Genomic DNA, 26,851 nt, shown 5'->3' with positions numbered 1-26,851 from the left:
CACTGATGCATATGACCAACTATATGAATCTCAGGATTTCTTTGATGAAAAATGATAAGATTTATTCATCTGTCTTTTTCTTGAATACCTAGCCTCTGAATCAACTTTCTTCTTTTCCCTGCTAAAATCTTCAGCTTTGTAACCCGGTCAATCAATACAACAAATTCTTTCAAATCTAGAATCATGAATAGAAGTTTAATATCCTCGTTCAGCCCGTCAGCAAATCGCTTGCACATATTCTCTTCAGTAGAAACATACTCCCGAGCATATTTACTCAACCACACAAATTCTCTTTCACACTCGATTACAGTTCTAAAAACTCTTTATGCTTTTGATCCAAAAATCGTTGACTTATGTATTTTTTCCAGAACTCAGTCTGAAAGAACTCCCAAATGACTCTCTCTCGACACCACTAATACTAGTGTATTCCACCATTGATACGCGGTGTCCCTCAATAGTGATATAGTACATTTTAAACATTTAGCCGATGTGCAAGAAAGCTCATCAAACACTCGAATCGTATTTTCAAGCCAAAGCTCTACTCTTTCAAGATCATCATAAACATTAGCTCTGAACTCTTCAGCCCCGTGTTTACGATTCTTGTCAACTTGGGGTTTATTCAATCTTAAAAGCTCGACTCAAGAACTGATTGGGGATTAGGAGGGGGTGGAGGTTGTTAAGCAACCAGATTCATCTGGATATACTATGTGAACTATTCGTTCATCATTTCGAAGAAGGCTTCTCTAGCCTCTCCTCCCTGGCTACCATTCATAGGTCTAGAATCAGACAGCGCTGTCCCTTAAGCAAGAACGGGCGCATTACTCTCAACCTCATCAGCTATAGCTTGATTATGATCCATTTACTATATGAAAACACATTTTAAAAATGTCAGGAGTTATTACACTATCAAAGTTTATATATGGCATGTATAACTAGACTCTCACACACACTACGTTAGTCCTAGAATTGACTAAATTGTAGCTCTGATACCAATAAATGTAACACCCCTCACCCGTATTCAATGTCAAAACAAGGTTATGGAGCATTACCAGACTTACAAGACAATTGAACATTCATTTAGCATATATTTTCTCAATCCAACCATTAATCATTCAATCTCAATCAATTTGTCCCTAAAATGAGACTACGGGGCCCTACACATGCTTTGGGAGTGGTTCAAGACTAAACCGATAACTTACGAAACTTTTACAAAATATAGAAAATTTTCCTCAAAACAAGGGACACACGCTCATGTGGCCAAACTGTGTGTCTCACACAGCCACCAGACACGCCCGTGTCACAGGCCATGTGGACATTCAAATTGGGAGCACATAGTCGTAATCCAGCCTGTGTCCAACCCCGTGTAAGTTTCTGACTTGGGTCACACAGCTAACACATGCTCGTGTGGCTAGCCCGTATGCCAAGCCATGTGCTAGGCCGTGCCAAACCTATAGGGTATACTGACTTATGCCACACGGCCAAGTCACATGCCCGTGTGTGGGGCCACGTGAAGCATACTGACTTGATTTCAATTTCAACACCAAGGGATACACAGCCGTGTACTTGACCGTGTGTCACACACGGCTGAGACACACATCCGTGTCTCTACCCATGTGGACAAAAATAGGCTATTTACCAAGCCATTTTGCCACCCAAATTGTCATACATCTAACCTACAATTCAAAGCATCAACTCAAAGCATAATAGGCATTAAATCCACCTCAACCAAGTGTCATTTAAACCATTTCAATGCCAACAATATACAAGACACACAATATTCAAATTTTCCATCTAGTTCATACCAAATATCAACTACTTCAAACATCAAAATGACCAAACTCAAATATGCATTATTTGGCCTAATTTCACTAGCATACCAACATCTACAAATCATCAATTTAACATTCATAATACATATTATCATCAATCATCAAACAGCCATCAACCAACTTAATTCACAAGACATAATCATACATATATGTACATGATTCATATATACCAAATATACCAAATTAAGCCATCACTCATGGCTTTTTATACATACCAAAACATATACATTTACAAGCCAATTCATTTGGCCAAAATCGTTATCAAGTCATAACCAAAATGACCAAAATCTCTAAACATGCCATATACTTAAAGTACCAAGTTCATAGCTACCGAGAGATATGTGGATAGTGTGACGATCTCTCTGACGATCCCCGAATTCGAGCTAGCTTTGAATTCACCATAAAACATAGAAAAAAAATAGAGTAAGCTATTAAGCTTAGTAAGCTCGTATGACATAAATTTGATATAATCATAACACATAATTCAACCATTGATCATAAGCATAAGAATTCACATCAACTAACAAACCTTTCAATAACTCATTCACTAAACTATATACATTCTTAACCATTTCTTTGATTCAAAACTAATATGGTTTATGCACATACCTGTACCATCTCGTACTAATCTCATACACATTCCATTTTTCATTTACCCATTGAACCATTTGAAATAGAATCTGATACTTAAGGGTCTCACACGACATGTAATAGCCCGATTTTGGGGCTAGTCGAAATAGTGGTTTCGGGACCACAAATCCTACAAAGAAAAAAAATTATTTTTATTATATTTTTATGGTCTACGGTCTCAAAAAATAATTTTTTGAAAATTTCATTCGAAAATTTTGACGTTTGGGCACTCAATTTAGTCAAAAGGACTAAATTGTAAAAAGTGCAAAACTTGAGTTCTACATATTAGACGTGTCCAATTGTTATCAAATTTTAAATTTGAGGTCCTTAAATGGTAATTAGACCATTGGTTAATTTTTGGGCAAAAATGGACATGAAATAGGTGAAATAAAATATTTTTAAGTTAGGGGCATTTTGCTTATTTAGTAATTAGAATGAATTACAAACAAATTTTAAAGCCAATTTTTGTCCATCTTCAACTCCATGGCCTAGTTTAACAAGGGAAAACCATGGCTAGGGTTTTTCAAGCATCCATGCTCGATTGTAAGTCCGTTCTAGCCTTGTTTTTAATGATTTTTACATTTTTTCGATCCTCAAACTCCGTTTAGCTATTTCTACCATTAATTTGAGCTAGGGTTTGTGTTTAAAAATTTACCCAGGGATGACATACATGTGTTTTGATGTTTTATGAAAGAAAATAAAAGTTTGGAGTGTGATAAACAACTTTTACTAAGTGATTTTTGATGAAATTTCATAAAAGGACCTATTTGTAAAAGTTGTAAAATATGTGTAGAAAAAGTGATTTAGTGAAAAATGTGGGTTGCTATAAGAGGGAATATGAATTCACTAGGCTTGAGGATTGATAAAAATGGATACATTTCATTTTACGAGCCTAGGGGCAAATTTGTAAATATGTGAAACTTTAAGGGCAAAAATGTAATTTTGTCATAATATGATTTTTGGACTGATTTGAATAGTATAATAATTTAAGAAGTCAAATATGATATTATAGATCAAGAAAAACGAAGTTCGGACTTAAAACGAGGGAAAAACGAGTATTGGACGATTTGGTCCTTTTTGCCATTTTAGGTCGAGGTAAGTTCATATGTTAATAAATGTTATTGATTTGTGTTAATTATGAAATATTATTATATATTTGATTAAATTGTGAAAATTAAAGTAAACGTTCGAATTGAGTAAAAATGCATGATCGATGACGATCGCTACATAGTGTAATATGAATTGACGGTAAAAGACCATGGTTAGACCATGGCAATGTGCTAAGTGAAATAAGTGATTTGCATGTAAGACCATATCTAGGATATGGCATTGTGCTAAGTGAAGTAAGACCAAGGCATCTAAGTGAAATGAGTCCATGGCAATGTGCTAAGTGAAATAAGACCATGACATCTAAGTGGAATAAGTCCATGGCAATGTGCTAAGTGAAATAATTCCATGGCATCTAAGTGAAATAAGTCAATGGGATGGTGCTAAGTGAGCAATTTCCCGGTTGAACCTTAGGAGTAAAATAGCTTTGGACACAAGTGTGTTACTATGTGAAAGCAACTTTGTGAATATAATAGCTTTGGACACAAGTGTGGTACTAAGTGAAGGCCACTTTATGAATAAAATAGCTTTGGACACAAGTGTGGTATTATGTGAAGGCCACTTTGTGAATAAAATAGCTTTGGCTACAAGGGTGGTACTATGTGAAGTCCACCGTGTATTCGTTATTATTCCAATGTGTTCAACGAGAAATGACTAAGTGTAAACGAATGTGACTCTGTGATGATTAAATGTGAAAGAATTATGAACCAATAATATTATTTGATGTTGAATTGAAATAATGTATTTTCATTGAGGTTTAAGTGCATCAACTGACATAGCCAAGATGAAAAATGAAAGTATAATTGATTTAAGAAATACAAGTATATATGAAATCTATGTGAATGTTGAGTGAAAGTTAATACAAAGAAAACGTGAGAGAGTAAAATTAGTAATAAAATAGTTTTGGACAGCAACAGTTGTGTGACTTTAAAAAATCATCAAAAATGGTGGAAATTGAATTAGAGGTTTAATAAAATATGAAATTGAGTTTATTTTCACATAAAAGAAATGGAAGAAAAGGAATTTCATATTACGAGATATTTGAATTTTTTTAGACAAGGTTAGAATGATTTTGAAATCCCCTGTTCTGACTCTGGAAAAATCATTAAAAATTGTATAAAAATAATTATTGGTTATAGTTTAAATTTTTAAAATTCTTATTGAGTTTATTTTTAATAGAAACAAACAGGAACATCATCCGAATCCCAAATGACGAGATTATTAATTTTTAGTGAAGAAGGGTTGAAACTGTCAAACAGCAGAATAGGGGAGACTTTAAAGAATAAATTTTACTTACTGGCTGGACTAAAAATTCTTAAAATTTTATGGTAAGAAGATATGTGAGTCTAGTTTCAAGGAAAATTAGCGGATCTTAATTTGGAGTTTCGTAGCTCAAGATATAAATAATTTAGTGAATCTGACTCGAGTAGACAGCTTGAGATGAACAAGAGTAAATATTGGAACTATGTGCAATTATGATTGTATTATCTTGATAACATATTGTGAGAATTGGTAAAAGCATGTGTTTATGTCTGGTAATGCCTCGTACCCTATTTTGGTGTCGAACACGGGTAAGGGGTGTTACATTTAGCGGTATCAGAGCTATGCTTGAGTCGGTTCTCAGACTAACGTAGCATGTGTAAGAGTCTAGCTATGCATGCCATATATGAACCGTGGTAGTGTGATACCTCCCGACTCTGATGAAATTGTTTTGTTGAGACAGAGGTGCTTTCCAGACGAGCTATTTTTGAAAACGCACAAATGACATTGGGATATTTGAAAATGTGTTTGTGATAAATTGAAACTAGAAAGGGTATGAATAATAGCTCATGACGTGTATGTGGTGAGGTACAAAAATGAAACATCCATAAGTTGAGAATTATGAGTAAGATGTTACTATTTTGGTTGAATGTAGTATTTCGATTAATTGTGATGATTTTATGAAATGGGTAAAATTTTATAAATGTTATGAAAAGGATTTAACCTTGACTAGTAGTATTGTTATATCGTATGTGACTCTAGAGTGTGTATTATGAATATGTGCCAAAAAGGGGCATTTTTTAAAATGAAATGACAGATTGTTAATATACATACCTTGAGCATACTATCTGAATATTCCTTGAAATTAAAATAGTGTAAAGGGGAATTATTCTTGAAATATGGGAAAGTAACATAAAATGCAAATTTGTATTATGACAAGCATTCATGTTTATTTGACCTTTATATGATGTTATGTGTTTGACTTGTATGATTAAGTGAATGCAGTAAATAAAGTTACTCAATATTTGTGGAATGCATGTATAAGTGCACTTGTTTGAATAAGATAGTCGGAAAGTTAGTGTAACATAAATATGTGTGTTAAATTGCCTCAAGTGAATTGTATAATTGTGATGATGATAATGAATGTTAAGCCATAAGTGTATGTATGATAGTCAAGTTAGAGGCTTTACGACCTCACCCCCTTACTAATGTAATATCTTATAATGAAATTTCATAAGATTTGTGCTGTATGAGTTCACCAGTGAAAGATTAAAGAGTTTAGTAGTAGATTTGCTAATAATGTGGACAGAGTTGAAAATAGTTGAGTAAGTAAATAGAGTTTTGGGAAGGATGCCAGGTTATTCTAAAGACTATTTGGGCTTTGCAAAGTCACGGTTAGAGAAAAGGTTAATCTCGGTTAATCGACTTAAATAGGTATGATGACTAAAGAATGTGTTCGCTGGAATTTCTTCTAGATTGATTTATGCTAGTGAATTGAATAATACGAGATTGGTAATGACAGAAATGGTTAGAGAAACGAATTACGACTTGTAAAGATGTCTGAGTATGATAATAGCCATTGAGTAGATTATGGTGATCTCTTCTAGGTATTATATATATGTGTGATTGTTCATAATCTGATAAAATTCTTACCGTATGAGAATGAGGGCTGATAATAATGCTAGATGAAAGCACTATGGTTTGGCTGATTGATGATTAGTATATCCTACCATTCTCTTTGGAGTCTATTCTAATATGTTTGGTATGAAAAGTTAATGGCGGAAATTATATGAGGCTATGCTTCTGCTACTACTGAGCATTGATTTAGTTAAGATATGTATAATTGTAAATATGTTACCTTTGTTACAATTGATTCCAGAACGAGTAAGCATAATTTTCTTCTAGATTTCTTTGAGGAACCGTCAAGGTCTTTATTCTTATTTCCTTTTGAATTGTGTTCTCGGACTTTTAGTATGTGTATTCTTTAACTTGTGATGGCTATGTCTGTTATGGATGTTTTCCCAGTTTGTTCAGGGGAACGTGATGATTCTGTCATTAGGATTCCTTAAATTTTTGTGAAAAGAATTGCTATCGGAAGAGGTATGGATAGTGAAAATTCAAACTCAAATGGTATAATGGTTTTCTTTCCTCAGGCAAGTTTGATTAAAGCCAATGAGTTCAATTGAGATATTTTGTTTCGTTGAGCAAATGCAGTCGTAAAGGTCTTTGATTAGTATGATAAGAGAATTTTGAAAGATTGTGTGTTTGAGTTGTTTTAATAGCATGAAGAAATGAGCATTTTATTATGTTATTATTTGATAGTCAAAATCGACTCGGTTGTTTTGATCAAAGTGAGCTAGTCAGTTGAAATGTGATTTGAGTTACATGTAGTTAAAGTATCCTAAGTTATGGTAATAAATTTTGTGCATTCATGAGTATATCGATGGACAGTCTGAATGAAGGATTGATATTCTAGAGAGTATGATACTGAAATATACCTATTAGATTTGTTCTAATTTGATGATGTTATTGTGAGTTAAAGCTGTTCTGAATGATATGGTTATCACATTTATGAAAATTTGGATGGTCTATGCATGTTAGCTAAGTTGAAAACAGTTGAAGATATTATTAACTGAAGCTCTGGTTTCTGAGTTAAGTTTGAATTGAGTAAAGAATTTATGATTTTTTAGTGATGCACTATTGAACGGATTGGAATGTGTTTTATTACTAGAATGTAAAGTGATGGTTCATGTTTTGATACGGTTAATGTCACATTAAAAAGAACTGTTTGACCAGTGATTTAGAGACGGTCACTTTTATGTCCGTATTGAGAATTTGGTAATATTGTTTAATCGAAGAAGGTGTCACATGTTCCCTGATTTCAAGAATTGAAGTATCGAATGTCATAGAAAGATCTGAAGTTAAGATAGTGTTAAAGACTTGAACTATTGAAAGATCACGAGTAGTTATTAATTAATATCTGGGAAAGCAGATATAGTTACAGATACTAAATGGAAAAATCTTTGTTTATTTTGTAAGTGGGTTACACGATTGATCTTAATTGATGATGATCTGATTTTAGCTAAATTAAAAGCTAAAGCGATATTTTCATTACAAGATTCAGAATCTCAGAAATGTACTAATTAATGGTAAGCTAAACGAGTTCAGTATGAGTCAATTTTTGGTTCTGAATTTCATGTCTGACCTGATGATTGATGTTATTGTTCTGAGATAGAAATTGCGTGCAGATGAATTCAGAGCTTATGCATGGAATTTTTGTATGAGGCTCAGTAGTAGCTCGTTGGTTCATTTTGGAAGTAATAAAAATGTGCAGTTATTTGAAATAGATGTTTTGGTGATCGGGTAAGTAACCTGATATTTTTGAGTTTATGCTTAGATGTCGATTTGATAATGGATAAAAGTCAAATATCAAGAGCATTCAGGTCTATTGCAGTCAGTGATAACCTTGATGTGATATGAGATAGAATTACTATAGATTTTGTATCTGAGTTATCTTTATCTCCAAAAAGGAAAATGTTATTGGATTGTGATTGATCGTTCGTGTACAAATTTCTTGTTTAAGAAACTAGCCGAGTAAGATGTTTCTAGGATTATTCGATTATGTGAAGTATCAGTCTCTATTATTACGGATAGAGATCCGAGGGATATATCCCAGTTATGGAAAGAGCTATAAGAAACTATAAGTACGCAATTGCATCTTGGCACAGTAATACACCTGTAAATCTGTGATAAGTCTAAGAGAGTAATTCAAAACTTTGACGATATGCTCTGACATTGTGTTAAAGCTCAAAGGTGATTAGAAAGAGATATACGAGGTTAATATGATTTATAATTCTAGGAAAATTAGTGAAAGTGCTTCATGATAGTTGAAAGCAATTTCTTCTGGTAAGATTTTCGAGGATGAAAATCACTCAAGGGGGGAGAGTTGTAACAGCTTGATTTTGGGCCTAGTCAGAACAGTGGTTTCGAGACCACAAATATGACGAGAAAAAAATTATTTTATTATATTTCTATGGTCTACGGTTTCACAGAATGATTTCGTGAAAATTTCATTTGAAAATTTTGACGTTTGGGCACTCAATTTAGTCAAAAGGACTAAATTATAAAAAGTGCAAAAGTTGAGTTCTACATGTTAAAGATGTCTAATTGTTATGAAATTTTAAATTTGAGGTCCTTAGAAGGTAATTAGACCATTTATTAATTTGTTGGACAAAAATGGACATGAAGTAGGTGAAATAGAATATTTTTAAGTTAGGGGCATTTTGGTTATTTAGTAATTAAAATGAATTAAAAAGAAAATTTAAAGCCAATTTTTGTCCATCTTCGACCCCATGGCCGAATTTTACAAAGAGAAACCATGGCTAGGGTTTTTCAAGCTTCCAAGCTCGATTGTATGTCCGTTCTAGCACCCTTTTTAATGATTTTTACATTTTTTAGATCCTCGTAACTAGTTTAGCTATTTCTACCATTATTTTGAGCTAGGGTTTGTGTTTAAAAATCTACCCATGGATGACAGTGTTTTATGGAAGAATATGAAAGTTTGAAGTGTGATAAACAACTTTTACTAAGTGATTTTTGATGAAATTTCATAAAAGGACCTATTTGTAAAAGTTGTAGAATATCCGTAGAAAATGTGATTTAGTGAAAAATGTGGGTTGCTATAAGAGGGAATATGAATCGGCTAGGCTTGGGTATTGATAAAAATGGATACATTTCATTTTACGAGCCTAGGGATAAATTTGTAAATATGTGAAACTTTAGGGGTAAAAATGTAATTTACCATAATATGATTTTTGGACTGATTTGAATAGTATAATAATTTAATAAGTCGAATGTGATATTATAGATCAAGAAAAATGAAGTTCGGACTTAGAATGAGAGAAAATGAGTATTGGACGATTTAGTCTTTTTCGCCATTTTAGGTTGAGGTAAGTTCGTATGTTAATAAACATTATTGATTTGTGTTAATTATGCAATATTATTGTAACGCCCCCACGCCCGAGACCATCGCCGGAGTCGAGTATGAGGTGTTACTAAGCTTAGTTTAACATTTTTAGAACTTTGGATTATTGTTTCTACATTCACAGCTTTTAAGCTACTTGCGTCACAGTCACAAGAAAAATCATATCTCGAGTTACAAAACTCGAAATCAAGATCTGTAAATTTTCCCTGAATCTAGACTCATATAGCTATCTACTAAATTTTTTCTAGAATTTTTTGTTGGTCCAATTAGTACAGTTTATTAGTTAAAGTTACCCCTGTTTCAGGACTCGACTGGTCTGACCTCTATTTACTACGAACCACATTTATCTCTGTACAAAATTTATATGACTATGTGATTTGTTTCTACTAAAACTAGACTCAATAAGGATTCTGAGGATATAAAATATACCACCTAATTATATCTTTATAATTTATAATGAATTTCTAAAGTTGGAACAGGGGATTCAAAAACTGCTATGACCCTGTTTAACTAAAATTCAAATATATTCTAACATATAATTCCTTTACCTGTTTCATTTGTTTCATGTGAAACTAGACATAATAAGCTTCAATTTTATATGTATTTCATCACCAAATTCAATTTCTATGATTTTTAATAAATTTTCAAACTCACATTAGTGTTGCTGCAGTATTCTGTTTATGGCAAATTTCATCCTTTTTATGAGTTTTTATGCACTAAGTATCTTAATAGTTTTCCTTAACATCAAACATAATCTACACTAACCATTTTCATAATTTATCATTATCAAGCATTTCCTCAACCATTCCACAACCATACCATAAGATCATTTACACAAAATAGGTATATTGCTATACATGTCATACTTAAATTTACAAGCCATTTACCAAAAGTCTTCCGGATAGTGTGACTGAGCCTTCGACCTATCCCGACTCCTGAGCTGGCTTGTCCAAAACTACAATGAGTAAGAAGGAGGGAGTAAGCATAAATGCTTAGTAAGTTCATATGCAAATAATAAGTAACATAACAAACAGTTATACCAATCAACATTAGCATACATCACTAAAACACATATCACATTTCTGATCATTTTTCATCATCTTATTACCTTATAGTGGTTGTATCAATACTCAACCCGAGGGTTAAATACATACCTGTCCAAAATATCCATTTCACATCACTCACCAATACTTCTCTTTACATCTCGTATATTCCTCCATTGAGTAGAACTTTACCCGTTGAACACATCGGAATATAATTCGGATACATGGATAATTTGCATATAAGTGCCACATATTCAATCAAGCAATCATGTAACCCGCCCATAAGCGAACTCGGACTCAACTCAACGAGCTCGAGCGTTCGCATCCATAAGTGAACTCGGACTCAACTCAACGAGTTCGGATGCCTAGTTACATCTCACGAACTCGGACTCAACTCAACGAGTTCGGACATTCGCATCCATAAGTGAACTCGGACTCAACTCAACGAGTTCGGATGCTCAACCATCCTAGTGACATGTCACTTGTATCCTAATCTATTCCTAAGGTTCAAACGGGCTTTTTCCTCGAACACTTATCCTTGCCGTCTTCCGTAGAATGCCGAAATCAATACTCGGTAACAATTATATTTAACAAGTAGTTCACATAATTTACATATTATTTGAAATTAACCACAAAGCATACATTTCATAATAAAATTTAGCATAACATATAATTAACATCAATAACTTAAAAATAACCATTATGCTACATTATTTACACATGAACTTACCCTGGTACCAAAATACAAAGATTTTGCAATTTAGTCCACAATCTTTTCTTTTCCTCGATTGAGGTCGATTCCACGTCTTTCTTGATCTAAAATAACACATTTAGCTTATTTAATACTCACATTATCAAACTAATCCATAACTCAAATTTTGGAAAAATTACAATTTTACCCCTAAACTTTTACATATTTACATTTTTGCCCCTAGGCTCGGGATTAAACTTTATTCCTTATTCTTATGTTTTACAACATGCTGATCACTTTTCTCTTCTATGGCAACATCAAATTCTCACTCTAACATGTACTTATGACTATTAGGTATTTTTACCGATTAAGCCCTTTTACTCGTTTTCACTCAAAACCGAGTAGCACAAGTTGTCTAACATAATTTAAAACCCCATATTCTATCATAAAACATCAAAATACACAAATTTCACCTATGGGTATTTTTCCAAATATGAACCCTAAGTTGAATTATTGTTAGCATAAGCTTAATCGAGCTACCGGGATCTCAAAAACATAAAAATCATTAAAAACGGGGCTTGGAATCACTTACTATGGAGCTTGGAAGCTTGAAACAAACCCTAGCTATGGAGAACCCTTGAAATTTCGGCCTAATGAAGAAGATGGACAAAAATTGGCTTTTAATTTTGTTTTTAATTCATTTTAATAACTAAATGACCAAAATACCCTTACTACTAAACTTTCCAAAAATTCCTTCCATGTCCTAATTTTGTCCATGAACTTAAAATTGGTCAAATTGCTATTTAAGACCTCCTCATTAATATTCCAAAACAATTTCATACTAAAAACTTCTAGAATGCAAGTTTTGCAACTTATTCGATTTAGTCCCTACTTTCAATTTAAGCACTTTAGGCATAGAATTTCATTACGAAATTTTCACACAATCATGCAATCATATCATAAACCTCAAATAATTATAAAATAATTATTTCTATCTCGGATTTGTGGTCACAAAACCACTATTCCGATTAGGCCCTAATTCGAGATATTTCAACTCTCCCCCCCTTTAAGGATTTTCATCCTCGAAAATCTTACCTGTAAACAGATGTGGGTATTGATTTCTCATAGTTTCTTCAGATTCCCATGTAGCTTTTTCTACTCCATGCCTTTGCCACAACACCTTCACAAGTGCAACATTTTTATTCCTTAGTTGTTTGACCTCTCGAGCTAAAATATTAATCGGTTCTTCTTCGTAGGTCATATCTGGTTGTAGTTCAATTTTTGTCGGTGAAACTACATGTGAAGGATCCGAACGATACCGACGTAACATAGATATGTGGAAGACATCATGAATCTTCTCTAATTCAGGTGGTAATGCTAGCCGATATGCTACCGGTCCAACTTTTTCAATTACTTCATACGGCCCAATAAAACGCGGACTTAATTTGCCCTTCCGTCCAAATCTAAGGACTTTCTTCCACGGAGACACCTTTAAAAATACTTTATCACCAACTTGAAATTCAATGTCCTTTCGTTTTAAATCTGCATAAGATTTCTGTCTATCTGAAGCAGCTTTCAAACAATCTCGAATTACCTTCACTTTTTCTTCAGTTTCTTTTATTAGATCAACTCCATAAATTTGATTTTCCTTGAGTTCAGTCCAATACAAAGGCGTTCGACACTTACGACCATACAATGCTTCATAAGGTGCCATTTTCAAGCTCGTCTGATAACTATTATTGTAAGCAAATTCCACCAACGGTAAGTATCTTTCCCAACTTCCTTGAAATTCCAATACACAACATCTAAGCATATCTTCAAGAATCTGAATTATTCTTTCTGATTGTCCATCAGTTTGTGGATGAAAAGCAGTACTGAAATTTAACTTCAGACCTAACGCGTCTTGCAACTTTTGCCAAAATCGCGAGGTAAACCTTGGATCTCTATCTGAAATCATCGATAATGGTATTCCGTGTAATCTAACAATTTCTCTAATATACAGTTCAACCAACTTGTTAAGAGAATAATCCGTACGTACCAGGATAAAATGAGCTGACTTAGTTAATCTGTCAACTATTGCCCAGATGGCATCTTTCTTTCCTGGAGTCAATGGCAATCCTGAAACAAAATCCATAGTAATCCGATCCCATTTCCATTCAGGAACCATAATAGGCTGAAGTAATCCCGAAGGTACTTGGTGTTCAGCCTTCACCTGTTGACAAATTAAGCATTTGGACACAAACTCTGATATATCTCTTTTCATTCCATTCCACCAATACATTTTCTTCAAGTCATTATACATTTTCGTACTACCCGGATGAATCGAGAAATAACCACTATGTGTTTCCTGTAGGATCTTTTGAATCAATTCCTCATTCTTCGGTACACAAATCCGATCTTTAAACATTAAGCACCCATCAGCACCAATTCTAAAATCTGATCCCGTATCAGCTTCACACTGTTTTCTTTTGGCTAGCAAATCTTGATCATTTTTCTGAGTTTCAGAAATCTCTTGTAAAAACATCGGTCTTGCTCTTAACTCTGCTAGAATCGAACCATCATCTGACACTTTCAACTGAGTGTTCATAACTCTCAAAGCAAACAACAACTTTCTGCTCAAAGCATCAGCAACCACATTCGCTTTTCCTGGATGATAATCGATAACAAGCTCGTAATCTTTCAATAACTCCAACCATCTTCGCTGTCTCAAATTCAAGTCTTTTTGTGACATCAAGTACTTAAGACTTTTGTGGTCAGTATATACCCGACATTTTTCACCATACAAACAATGTCGCCAAATTTTCAAAGCAAACACCACCGCAGCCAATTCCAAATCGTGAGTAGGATAATTCCTCTCATGAGGTTTTAACTGCCTCGAAGCATATGCCACCACTTTTCCTTCCTGCATGAGCACACACCCCAAACCATTTAGAGAAGCATCAATTTACACCACAAATTCTTTACCTAATTCGGGTTGTACTAACACTGGTGCCTCTGTTAATAACTTTTTCAATTCTTCAAAACTCAGTTGACATTCTTCCATCCATTCAAATTTAACATCCTTTCGGAGTAATCTAGTTATAGGAGCAGCAATTATAGAAAATCCATTTACAAACCGCCGATAATACCCAGCTAGCCCCAAGAAACTTCTAACTTCAGTTACATTTTTCAGTGGTTTCCAATCAACAATGGCTGAAATTTTACTAGGATCAACCCGTATACCATCACCTGAAACAATATGACCCAAAAATCCAACTTCCCGGAGCCAAAATTCACTTTTACTAAACTTAGCATACAGCTGCTTATCTCTCAAAGTTTGCAAAACTATCCTCAAATGCTCAGCATGCTCTGTCTCATCTTTTGAATAAATTAAAATATAATCTATAAACACCACAACAAATCTGTCCAAGTATGGCCGAAATATGTGATTCATTAAATCCATAAACACAACAGGAGCATTTGTCAATCCGAATGGCATAACTAAAAATTCATAATGACCATACCTTGTTCTAAAAGCAGTTTTAGGCACATCCGACTCTTTTACCCGCAGTTGGTAATACCCAGATCTCAAGTCAATCTTTGAAAACCATGTCGCTCCTTTTAGCTGATCAAAAAAATCATCAATTCTTGGCAACGGATACTTGTTTTTGATTGTCACCTTGTTTAACTGCCGATAATCAACACACAACCTCATAGAACCATCCTTCTTTTTCACAAATAACACGGGAGCACCCCAAGGTGAAAAACTCGGTCTCACAAAACCTTTATCAGTCAACTCTTGCAACTACGACTTTAATTCCTTCAACTCTGCTGGTGCCATTCTATACGGAGCAATCGAAATCGGAGCTGTTCCCGGTATCAAATCAATACCAAATTCTACTTCCCTGACTGGAGGCAAACCCGGCAATTCTTTTGGAAATACGTCTGCAAATTCACACACAACCGGCACTGATTCAACTTTCTTTTCAACTTCTTTTGTATTAATTACATACGCCAAATAAGCTTCATAACCCATTCTCAAATATCTCTGAGCCGACATCGAAGAAATCATACTAGATAATGCCTCTGATTTATCTTATTCAACCCGCAGAGTTTCACCATTTCCACATTTTAATTCTATAATCTTTTCTTTGCAATTTATTTTAGCATCATGCAATGTCAACCAATCCATACCCAAAATAACATCAAACTCATCAAACGGCAACAACATCAAGTCGGCCGGAAAGTAATGATCCCGAATCATTAAAGGACATTTCTTGCTTACTTTATCAACTATCACGCATTTGCCTAACGGGTTCGACACTCTAATCATAAATTCTGTGTTCTCAACAGGTATATTCATACTAGACACCAGTTTCATGCATACATATGAATGAGTAGAACCGGGATCAATCAAAGCAATAACATTAACATTATAGAGAGAAAATGTACCGGTAATCACATCAGGTGAGGAAGCATCTTCACGTGCCTTTATGGCATAAGTTCTAGCTGGAGCCCTTACTTCAGATTTAGCTGCTGAATCTCTGGCTACATTCTTGCTGCTTGCTTCATTTCCAGCTTTTCTCGAATATCTTCCTCTCGAGTCTGTACCACTAGCTTTTGTATTCTGAAATTTTTCTTTTTCAGCTCTCTCTGGGCAGTCTCTAATAAAATGATCCGGAGAACCACATCGAAAACATTCATTTGCTCTACACGGACCAAAATGATTTCTACCACACCGCTGGCACTCAGGTTTAACAAATCTCAAGTTCCCTACACTGGCTGCCGAAGTAGTCTGGGATTTAGGACCCACATTTTGCTTCCTATAATTCCCATATGATTGCCCAGCTGAAGCTTGGGAACGAGGATTCATATTCCTTGACTTTCTAGGTTGCTGTGAAAATGAACCGCTCATCGGTCTTTTCTTCCAATTTCTAGTCTCAGCCTCTACCTTTTTCTTTTCTTTAAGTAGTTCTTCAGCCTTGCAAGCTCGATCAACCAGTGCTACCATTTCTTTTAGTTCAAGGATCCCGACAAATACTTTAATGTCTTCGTTAAGCCCGTCTTCAAATCGTCGGCACATCTTGGCTTCTGTAGGAACATATTCCCTAGCATACTTACTTAATCGAACAAACTCTCTTTCATATTCTGAGACTGTCATATTACCTTGCTTCAGCTCAAGAAACTCTTTACATTTCTGATCAATAAACCTTTCACTAATATATTTCTTCCGAAACTCTTCTTGAAAGAATTCCCAGGTTACCCTCTCTTTCGGTACCACCGAAATCAAAGTCTTCCACCAATTATAGGCTGAATCTCTCAACAAAGATGTAGCACATTTCAAACATTCTTCAGGTGTACAAGATAATTCATCAAATACCCGGATAGAATTTTTAAGCCAGAACTCTGCTTTCTCTACATCATCATCAATATTTGCTCTAAATTCTTCAGCCCCTTGTTTACGAATTCTGTCAACAGGGGTTCTGTGAAATTTTATCATATCCATACCTTGAGGCATCGGGGGTACAGGTTGAGGAATTGGGAGAGGTGGGGGAGGTCGTACATTTGGGTTCGTACGAACGAACTCAGTGTACCATGCACTCATCAGTTGGAGAAAGGCTTCCCGACCCCTTTCTCCTCCTCCCTGACCAACAGTAGGAGGTGGATTTTCAGTCGGTGCTGCTCCTTCAGCCGGAACTAGCGCATTACTCTCTACTTCATCTGTCACAGCTGGATTGGGATCCATTTACTATATAAAAATCTTTTAAAAATGTCAGAAGTCGTCACACTATCACAATTCATACATGTGGCATGTATAGCAAAATCCGTACATACAACACGTAGTCCAAGAACTGACTAAACCTACTCTGATACCACTAAATGTAACGCCCCCACACCCGAGACCATCGCCGGAGTCGAGTATGAGGTGTTACTAAGCTTAGTTTAACATTTTTAGAACTTTGGATTATTGTTTCTACATTCACAGCTTTTAAGCTACTTGCGTCATAGTCATAAGAAAAATCATATCTCGAGTTACAAAACTCAAAATCAAGATCCGTAAATTTTCCCTGAATCTAGACTCATATACCTATCTACTAAATTTTTTCTAGAATTTTTGGTTGGGCAAATTAGTACAGTTTATTAGTTAAAGTTACCCCTGTTTCAGGACTCGACTGGTCTGACCTCTGTTTACTACGAACCACATTTCTCTCTGTAAAAAATTCATATGACTAAGAGATTTGTTTCTAATAAAACTAGACTCAATAAGGATTCTGAGGATATAAAATATATCACCTAATTATATCTTTATAATTTATAATGAATTTCTAAAGTTAGAACAGGGGATTCAAAAACTGCTATGACCCTGTTTCACTAAAATTCTAATATCTTCTAACATATAATTCCTTTACCTGTTTCATTTGTTTCATGTGAAACTAGACATAATAAGATTCAATTTTATATGTATTCCATCACCAAATTCAATTTCTATGAGTTTTAATAAATTTTCAAACTCGCATCAGTGTTGCTACAGTATTCTATTTATGGCAAATTTCATCCTTTCTATGAGTTTTTATGCACTAAGTATCTTAATAGTTTTCCTTAACATCAAACATAATCTACACTAACCATTTTCATAATTTATCATTATCAAGCATTTCCTCAACCATTCCACAACCATACCATAAGATCATTTACACAAAATAGGTATATTGCTATACATGCCATACTTAAATTTACAAGCCATTTACCAAAAGTCTTCCGGATAGTGTGACTGAGCCTTCGACCTATCCCGACTCCTGAGCTGGCTTGTCCAAAACTACAGTGAGTAAGAAGGAGGGAGTAAGCATAAATGCTTAGTAAGTTCATATGCAAATAATAAGTAACATAACAAACAGTTATACCAATCAACATTAGCATACATCACTAAAACACATATCACATTTCTGATCATTTTTCATCATCTTATTACCTTATAGTGGTTGTATCAATACTCAACCCGAGGGTTAAATACATACCTGTCCAAAATATCCATTTCACATCACTCACCAATACTTCTCTTTACATCTCGAATATTCCTCCATTGAGTAGAACTTTACCCGTTGAACACATCGGAATATAATTCGGATACATGGATAATTTGCATATAAGTGCCACATATTCAATCAAGCAATCATGTAACCCGCCCATAAGCGAACTCAGACTCAACTCAACGAGCTCGGGCGTTCGCATCCATAAGTGAACTCGGACTCAACTCAACGAGTTCGGATGCCTAGTTACATCTCACGAACTCGGACTCAACTCAACAAGTTCGGACATTCGCATCCATAAGTGAACTCGGACTCAACTCAACGAGTTCGGATGCTCAACCATCCTAGTGACATGTCACTTGTATCCTAATCTATTCCTAAGGTTCAAACGGGCTTTTTCCTCGAACACTTATCCTTGCCGTCTTCCGTAGAATGCCAAAATCAATACTCGGTAACAATTATATTTAACAAGTAGTTCACATAATTTACATATTGTTTGAAATTAACCACAAAGCATACATTTCATAATAAAATTTAGCATAACATATAATTAACATCAATAACTTAAAAATAACCATTATGCTACATTATTTACACATGAACTTACCTTGGTACCAAAATACAAAGATTTTGCAATTTAGTCCACAATCTTTTCTTTTCCTCGATTGAGGTCGATTCCACGTCTTTCTTGATCTAAAATAACACATTTAGCTTATTTAATACTCACATTAACAAATTAATCCTTAACTCAAATTTTGGAAAAATTACAATTTTACCCCTAAACTTTTGCATATTTACATTTTTGCCCCTAGGCTCGGGATTAAACTTTATTCCTTATTCTTATGTTTTACAACATGCTGATCACTTTTCTCTTCTATGGAAACATCAAATTCTCACTCTAACATGTACTTATGACTATTAGGTATTTTTACCGATTAAGCCCTTTTACTCGTTTTCACTCAAAATCGAGTAGCACAAGTTGTCTAACATAATTTGAAACCCCATATTCTATCATAAAACATCAAAATACACAAATTTCACCTATGGGTATTTTTCCAAATATGAACCCTAAGTTGAATTATTGTTAGCATAAGCTTAATCGAGCTACCGGGATCTCAAAAACGTAAAAATCATTAAAAACGGGGCTTGGAATCACTTACTATGGAGCTTGGAAGCTTGAAACAAACCCTAGCTATGGAGAACCCTTGAAATTTCAGCCTAATGAAGAAGATGGACAAAAATTGACTTTTAATTTTGTTTTTAATTCATTTTAATAACTAAATGACCAAAATACCCTTACTACTAAACTTTCCAAAAATTCCTTCCATGTCCTAATTTTGTCCATGAACTTAAAATTGGTCAAATTTCTATTTAAGACCTCCTCATTAATATTCCAAAACAATTTCATATTAAAAACTTCTAGAATGCAAGTTTTGCAACTTATTCGATTTAGTCCCTACTTTCAATTTAAGCACTTTAGGCATAGAATTTCATCACGAAATTTTCACACAATCATGCAATCATATCATAAACCTCAAAATAATTATAAAATAATTATTTCTATCTCGGATTTGTGGTCACGAAACCACTATTCCGATTAGGCCCTAATTTGGGATATTACAATTATTATATATTTTATTAAATTGTGAAAGTTAAAGTAAACATTCGAATTGAGTAAAAACGCAGGATCGATCACGATCGTTGCGTAGTGTAATATGAATTGATGGTAAAAGACTATGGTTAGACCATGGCAATGTGCTAAGTGAAATAAGTGATTTGCATGTAAGACCATATCTAGGATACGACATTGCGCTAAGTGAAATAAGACCATGGCATCTAAGTGAAATAAGTCCATGGCAATGTGCTAAGTGAAATAAGACTATGGCATCTAAGTGAAATAAGTCCATGGCATGGTGCTAAGTGAGAAATTTCTGGGTTGAACCTTAGGAATAAAATAGCTTTGGACACAAGTGTGGTACTATGTGATGGCAACTTTGTGAATATAATAGCTGTAGACATAAGTGTGGTACTATGTGAAGGCCACTTTATGAATAAAATAGCTTTGGACACAAGTGTGGTACTATATGAAAGCCACTTTGTGAATAAAATAGCTTTGGCTACAAGGGTAGTACTATGTGAAGGTCACCGTGTATCCATTATTATTCCGATGTGTTTAACGGGAAATGACTAATTGTAAACGAATATGACTATGTGATGATTAAATGTGATATAATTTTAAACCAATAATATTATTTGATGTTAAATTGAAATAATGTGTTTTCATTGAGGTTTAAGTGTATCAACTAACATAGCTAAGATGAAAAATAAAAGTATAATTGATTTAAGCGATACAAGTACGTATGAAATCTATGTGAATGTTGAATGAAAGTTAATAAAAAGAAAACGTGAGAGAGTAAAATTAGCAATAAAACAATTTTGGACAGCAACAGTTGTGTGACTTTGAAAAATCATCAAAAATGGTGGAAACTGAATTAGAGGTTTAATAAGATATGAAATTAAATCTTATTGAGTCTATTTTCACATAAAAGAAATGTGTAAGCAAAAGAATTTCATATTAAGAGATATTTGAATTTTTGTGAGACGAGGTCAGAATGATTTTGAAATCTCTTGTTCTGAATTTGGAAAATCATTAAAAATTGTATAAAAGTAATTATTCATTAGAGTTTATATTTTTAAAATTATTATTGAGTATATTTTTAATAGCAACAAACAGAAACAGCATTTGAATCCCATACAATGAGATAATTAATTTTTTGTGAGGAAGGGTTGAAACTGTCAAACAGTATAATAGGGGAGACTTTAAAGAATAAACTGTACTTATTAGCTAGACCAAAAATTCTAAAAATTTTATGGTAAGAAGATATTTGAGTCTAGTTTCAGGGAAAATTATCGGATCTTAATTTGGAGTTCCGTAGCTCAGGATATAAATAATTTAGTGACTATAACTCGAGTAGATAGCTTGAGATGAACAAGAGTAAGTATTGGAACTATGTGCAATTATGATTGTATTATCTTGAGAACATATTGTGAGAATTAGTAAAAGCATGTTAATAAATTTATTATTATTTACATACCAACTTACTAAGCTATATAGCTTACTCTGTTTATTTTCTGTGTTTATAATGTCCTCAGGTTAGCTCGGGTTGGAAGTCACCGGAGAACCTATCACACCATCAAACTAACAAATTGGGTATTGATGATTCTTATACTTAAGGTCATGGCATGTATAGGGACTTGGTTATTTTTGTATGTGTCATAATTGTTTGGGCCTAAAATGTTGGCCTATGCTATTTGAAAGTTCATTGTTCTGTAAGGTCATTTGATGTTGGTATATTGGTTATATTATAAGTCCATGATGATGCATTTCAAGGATGTGTATGCTTATATATGTGGATGAATGAGTGGTGATATCTATGTGTGATGTAAATTTGTTCGCAACAGCAAGTCAGATTAGTGCACGGCCTAGGGACATGGCCATGCGAGCAATACGGTCGTGTCCTAATACCACACGGGAGTGTGCCCCTGTTTTTCATGAAATTTTTCAAAGTTTTCTAAAGTTCTCGGTTTGGTCTCAAACTGTTTCCAAAGAATGATTTGGACTTCGTATGCCCATATTAGGGACTTTAAGATGAAATGTGAAAAGTTTTAAATTTGAATGCAAATTTATGACCTGGTCTTATACGATTGCATGTATTTATGTCCGGTAATGCCTCCTACCCTATTCCGATGTCGAACACAGGTAAAGGGTGTTACACGATAAGTACCTATACCATGGCCCGTTGCCAAATCAAGGTAACTTATCTGCAAAATACTGATATCATGGCCCAAAGCCAAATCAGCCGATCTGCATGGCCCAAAGCCAAATCGATTTATCTCGCACCCGAAGTGCCATATCATGGCCCAAAACCGACTCACTATATCCCCTAATGACATATCACTAGTATCCTATTCCTAAGGTTCAGCTGAAATTTGAACTGTCGAATCATCGTTGAATCATTTCCGTAGTCACATAATCACACTTTATTTTATATCAAAAAATATAGAATACGTTTGAAATGAAATTATAACATACTAACTTACCTCGGATGCTAAAACGGCGAATCGAGTCAACTATTTTGTAACTTTATTCTTTCCCCGATATAAGTCCCAATTTCTGCTTTCTTAATCTAAATATATTCAAAATTGACTTATTCAATCATCTATTCACTCAATTTAGTCCAAAACACACTTTAAAACATATTTAGACTTTTGCCCTTAATATTTCCCATTTTTCACAATTTAGTCCTCATTTCATAAAATCACAAATTAATGAAATTTCAATTAAACTCATGCTATCCAAATTACTATTATGCCCCTAGAAGTCCATAATTTTCATTTATTTCATAGTTTAAGCACAAAGTTTCAACATTTTGTCAATTTAATCCCTATTTTACATTTTCACTAAAAATCACTTTACAAAACTTGTATAATACATAATAAATATTCATAATCTATCATTAAACATAAAAAATCATACATATTCATCAATGAAAACTTTCAAAATCTTTAACAGTTTTGCAAAATAGTCCCTGAGCTAGTTAGTACTAGATGCAACGATCACAAAACATAGAAATCATTAAAAACCGAGCAAAAATGGACTTACAACCAAGAAATATAATAGCCAAACCCTAGAAAGCTCCCACGGCTTCTCAAGATTTGTATTTTCGGCAGACTAAGTCATTTAGAAAAATGATACATTGTTTTTTTTATTATTTTACTTAAGCTTATTATTGATTTACTTATTTAACCTTGGTTTAAAACATTAAATATCACATAATATATGCCCATAATTGTCCACCCACCATTATAATGGTCTAATTACAACATAAGGACCTTTACTTTAAGGTTCTATAGCTATTAGATACTTTTAGCTAATAGAACTCCACTTTTACACTTTACGCGATTTAGTCTGTTTTACCGAATTAAGCATTCAAACGATAAAATTACTTCACGAAATTTTCACACAACCATATATTCATGCTATAGAACTTAAAATAATAATAAAATAAATATTTTGACCTCAGATTTCTGGTCCCAAAATCACTATTCTGATTTGACTAAAAACGGGTTGTTACAGAGAAAGTATATTTTGCCAAGGCAAGTTGGGTGCATTCATGCATTTAGATGTATTTTGCCTGAGACAAGAAATAACTCAAATATGAGGGTCTGATAAATCTTGAAAAGAGTTATATTTCATGCCCTTGAACCTAGCTAATTGCTTGTGCTTGAGTACATTTTGTTGCATTTTTCAGACATTTTAGTTAGCATTTTTAATATGGCATTAGGACTTGGATTGTTGTGGAATTAGGTGCTTTTAATTTCTTGTCGTGGAGTTTTTTGTGTTGATGTGGTAGGAACAAGTTTTGGAACAAAGAAATAAAGGAGTGAAGTTTTGTCAGGGCAAAGTGCAGACAGTTTGCCAGCACGGATGCCGTGGCAATGCCGAGAAAACCAAGTCAACATTTTTTGATTAGCAGCCCTAGTTCAAATTCAAATTCAAACTTGTACCACATAAACCCCCTTAAAAGAGGAGAAGATAATCACGAGCTGTTAGTTGACCCTAGCCTAATCTATTTACAAAAATCGATAAAGTGGATCTCACAAACGACGAAGAAAAAGAGTGTAATATCCCGAATTAGGGCCTAATCAGAATAGTGGTTTTGTGACCACAAATCTGAGATAAAAATAATTATTTTATGATTATTTTTGAGGTCTATGATATGATTTCATGATTGTGTGAAAATTTCGTGAAGAAATTCTATGCATAAAGTGCTTAATTTGAAGTTAGGGACTAAATTGAATAAGTTGCAAAACTTGCATTCTAGAAGTTTCTAGTATGAAATTGGTTTGAAATATTAATTAGGAGGTCTTAAATAAGCAATTTTACCAATTTCTAAGTTTATGGACAAAAATTGGACATGGATGGAATTTTTGGAAAGTTTAGTAAAAAGGGCATTTTGGTCATTTAGGGGTAAAATGAATTAAAATACAAAATTAAAAGCCAATTTTGCTCATCTTCTTCACCATGGATGTGTATACCAAGGGAGACTCCATGGCTAGGGTTTTCAAGCTTTCCAAGCTCAATAATGAAGGAAATCGAGATTCGGGCTTAAATCGGGAAAATACAAGGTTATGGACAAAAATGGTAAATTGCTGTTTCTGGATCGAGGTAAGTTCGTATGATAATAATAATGCAATGTTATGTTTGAATTATATTTCTTACTATTATTGCATATATTGTATGATTTAATATATTGGAAAAGTTGATGGAATGGTGTTTATGATGTGGAAATATGACATGAAAGAATGTTACATGAAAAGAAAGAAAATAAAGATACATGACAAGTGATATATGAAATATGTGATATATGTTATGTAAATTCTTAAAAGCTGATTTGATATTTGAGTTGTATCTTATTATACTATGAATGGACAATTGGTTCTATGGATAGTGAGATCGACACTTCGAGTAAATTTGTACATAAATAATCTATCGATTCTTTTTATGTTATTATATTTTGATATCATATGAAATGTGGCTGCCTATCAAATGGTTATTTGATGTAAATTATGAATTTAAATTGATTACGGACAATTTAGTAAAATGTTGAAAAGTGAGGAATTTCCCGATTGAACCTTCGGAATAAAAAAGATACGAATGATCTATTGTGAGGTGGCATGTGTAGTACTAAGTGCAGGCTACTATGCGTACCTGAAAACTGTGATCACGTGTGTAGTACTACGTGCAGGCTACTACGTGTATTAGATGGTGAGGTCACGTGTGTAGTACTAAGTGCAGGCTACTACATGTACCAGACTGTTGGTCACATGTGTAGTACTAAGTGCAGGCTACTATGCGTACCAGATAGCTTCAGCTACAAGTGTGGAAATGAGAAAATGTGCAGGCAATTGTGTATCTGTTATTATTCCGATAAGTTCAACTGGAAATTGATTAAATGAAAATACATGTGAAAGTGATTATGTGATGAACAAGTGCAAGTATATGTTTATTTGAATTTATGAGCAATATGCTCGATATTTGAGCGAACCTCGGTAAAATGGAATGGATGAAGTGAACTGTGCAAAAGTGAACTTTAGTAGTAAAATAGTGTTGGATAGCAGCAGTTACGTGATTTTAAAAATTTACCAAAAATCGTGGAAGTTGAATAAAAATGTGAATGATATATGAAAATAAAGCTTCATGAGTCTATTTTCACATAAAAGAAATAGGGGAAGCAAAAGAATTCTATATTATGTGATATTTGAATTCTTGTGAAACAGAGTCTGAATGAATTCAAGATCCCCTAGTCTGACTTTAGAAATTTACCATAAATTGTAAAGAAATTATTAAGAGTCATACATTACATTCATGGATTCCTTATTGAGTCTATTTTTAAAGGAAACAAACGGCATGGTCGTTGGAATTTTGTACAGGGATAAATTTGGTTCGTAGTGCACAGGAGTCAGATTAGTCATACCCTGAAACAGGAGAGACTTTAACTAATAAACTGTACTAAATGGCCCAAACAATAATTCTACAAAAAAAAATTAGTATGTATAAATATGAGTCTAGTTTCAGGAAAAATTTACGTAATTGGATTTCGAGTTTTGTACCTCGAGATATGATTTTTTTTACACTGGGACTCCAGAAAACAGCCTGTCCTTAATATGTGTAATTGTACAATTATAGTGTTTTATCTTGAAAAGCATGGTAGTAATTGCTTATTATTTTCATATGAACTTACTAAGCGTAAAGCTTACCCATCCTCTCCATTTTTTTAGTATTGGCAGGTCAGCTCGGGGTTGGAGATCGTTGGAGGCAAAATCACACTATCAAACTATCATTTTTGGGAGAATTAATTTAAATATTATAAATATCAAGTGAGTGGCATGTATAGGAAGTTGGTTTGTGATATGTAATTTTCATTATGATTTTGATCATACGTATCAGTCTACATTGAGTTATCGTATATGATCATGAGATGTAGTCCTTATCTATTATGGTTTATAAGTTTAATTAATCGTGCCATGTCCTATGTTTTGATGTGACGATATAGTTAGCTTTGTTTGTTATGCATGTGTTCGAAAAGTTTTGAATTAAATGAAATTTTATGGCCCGGTTTTCGTCTATGTGTATTGTTAAGTCTGGTAATGCCTCGTACTCTGTTCCGGCCTTGGATATGGGTAAGGGGTGTTACAAAGAGAGAGAGATCTTTAGAGGTTCAGTTGCACAAGGGACA

Source organism: Gossypium hirsutum, chromosome A05 (assembly GCF_007990345.1).
Source record: "Gossypium hirsutum isolate 1008001.06 chromosome A05, Gossypium_hirsutum_v2.1, whole genome shotgun sequence".
Classification (NCBI taxonomy): Eukaryota; Viridiplantae; Streptophyta; class Magnoliopsida; order Malvales; family Malvaceae; genus Gossypium; species Gossypium hirsutum.
The sequence above is the reverse complement of the archived record's forward strand: the minus strand, read 5'-3'. Positions refer to the sequence as shown.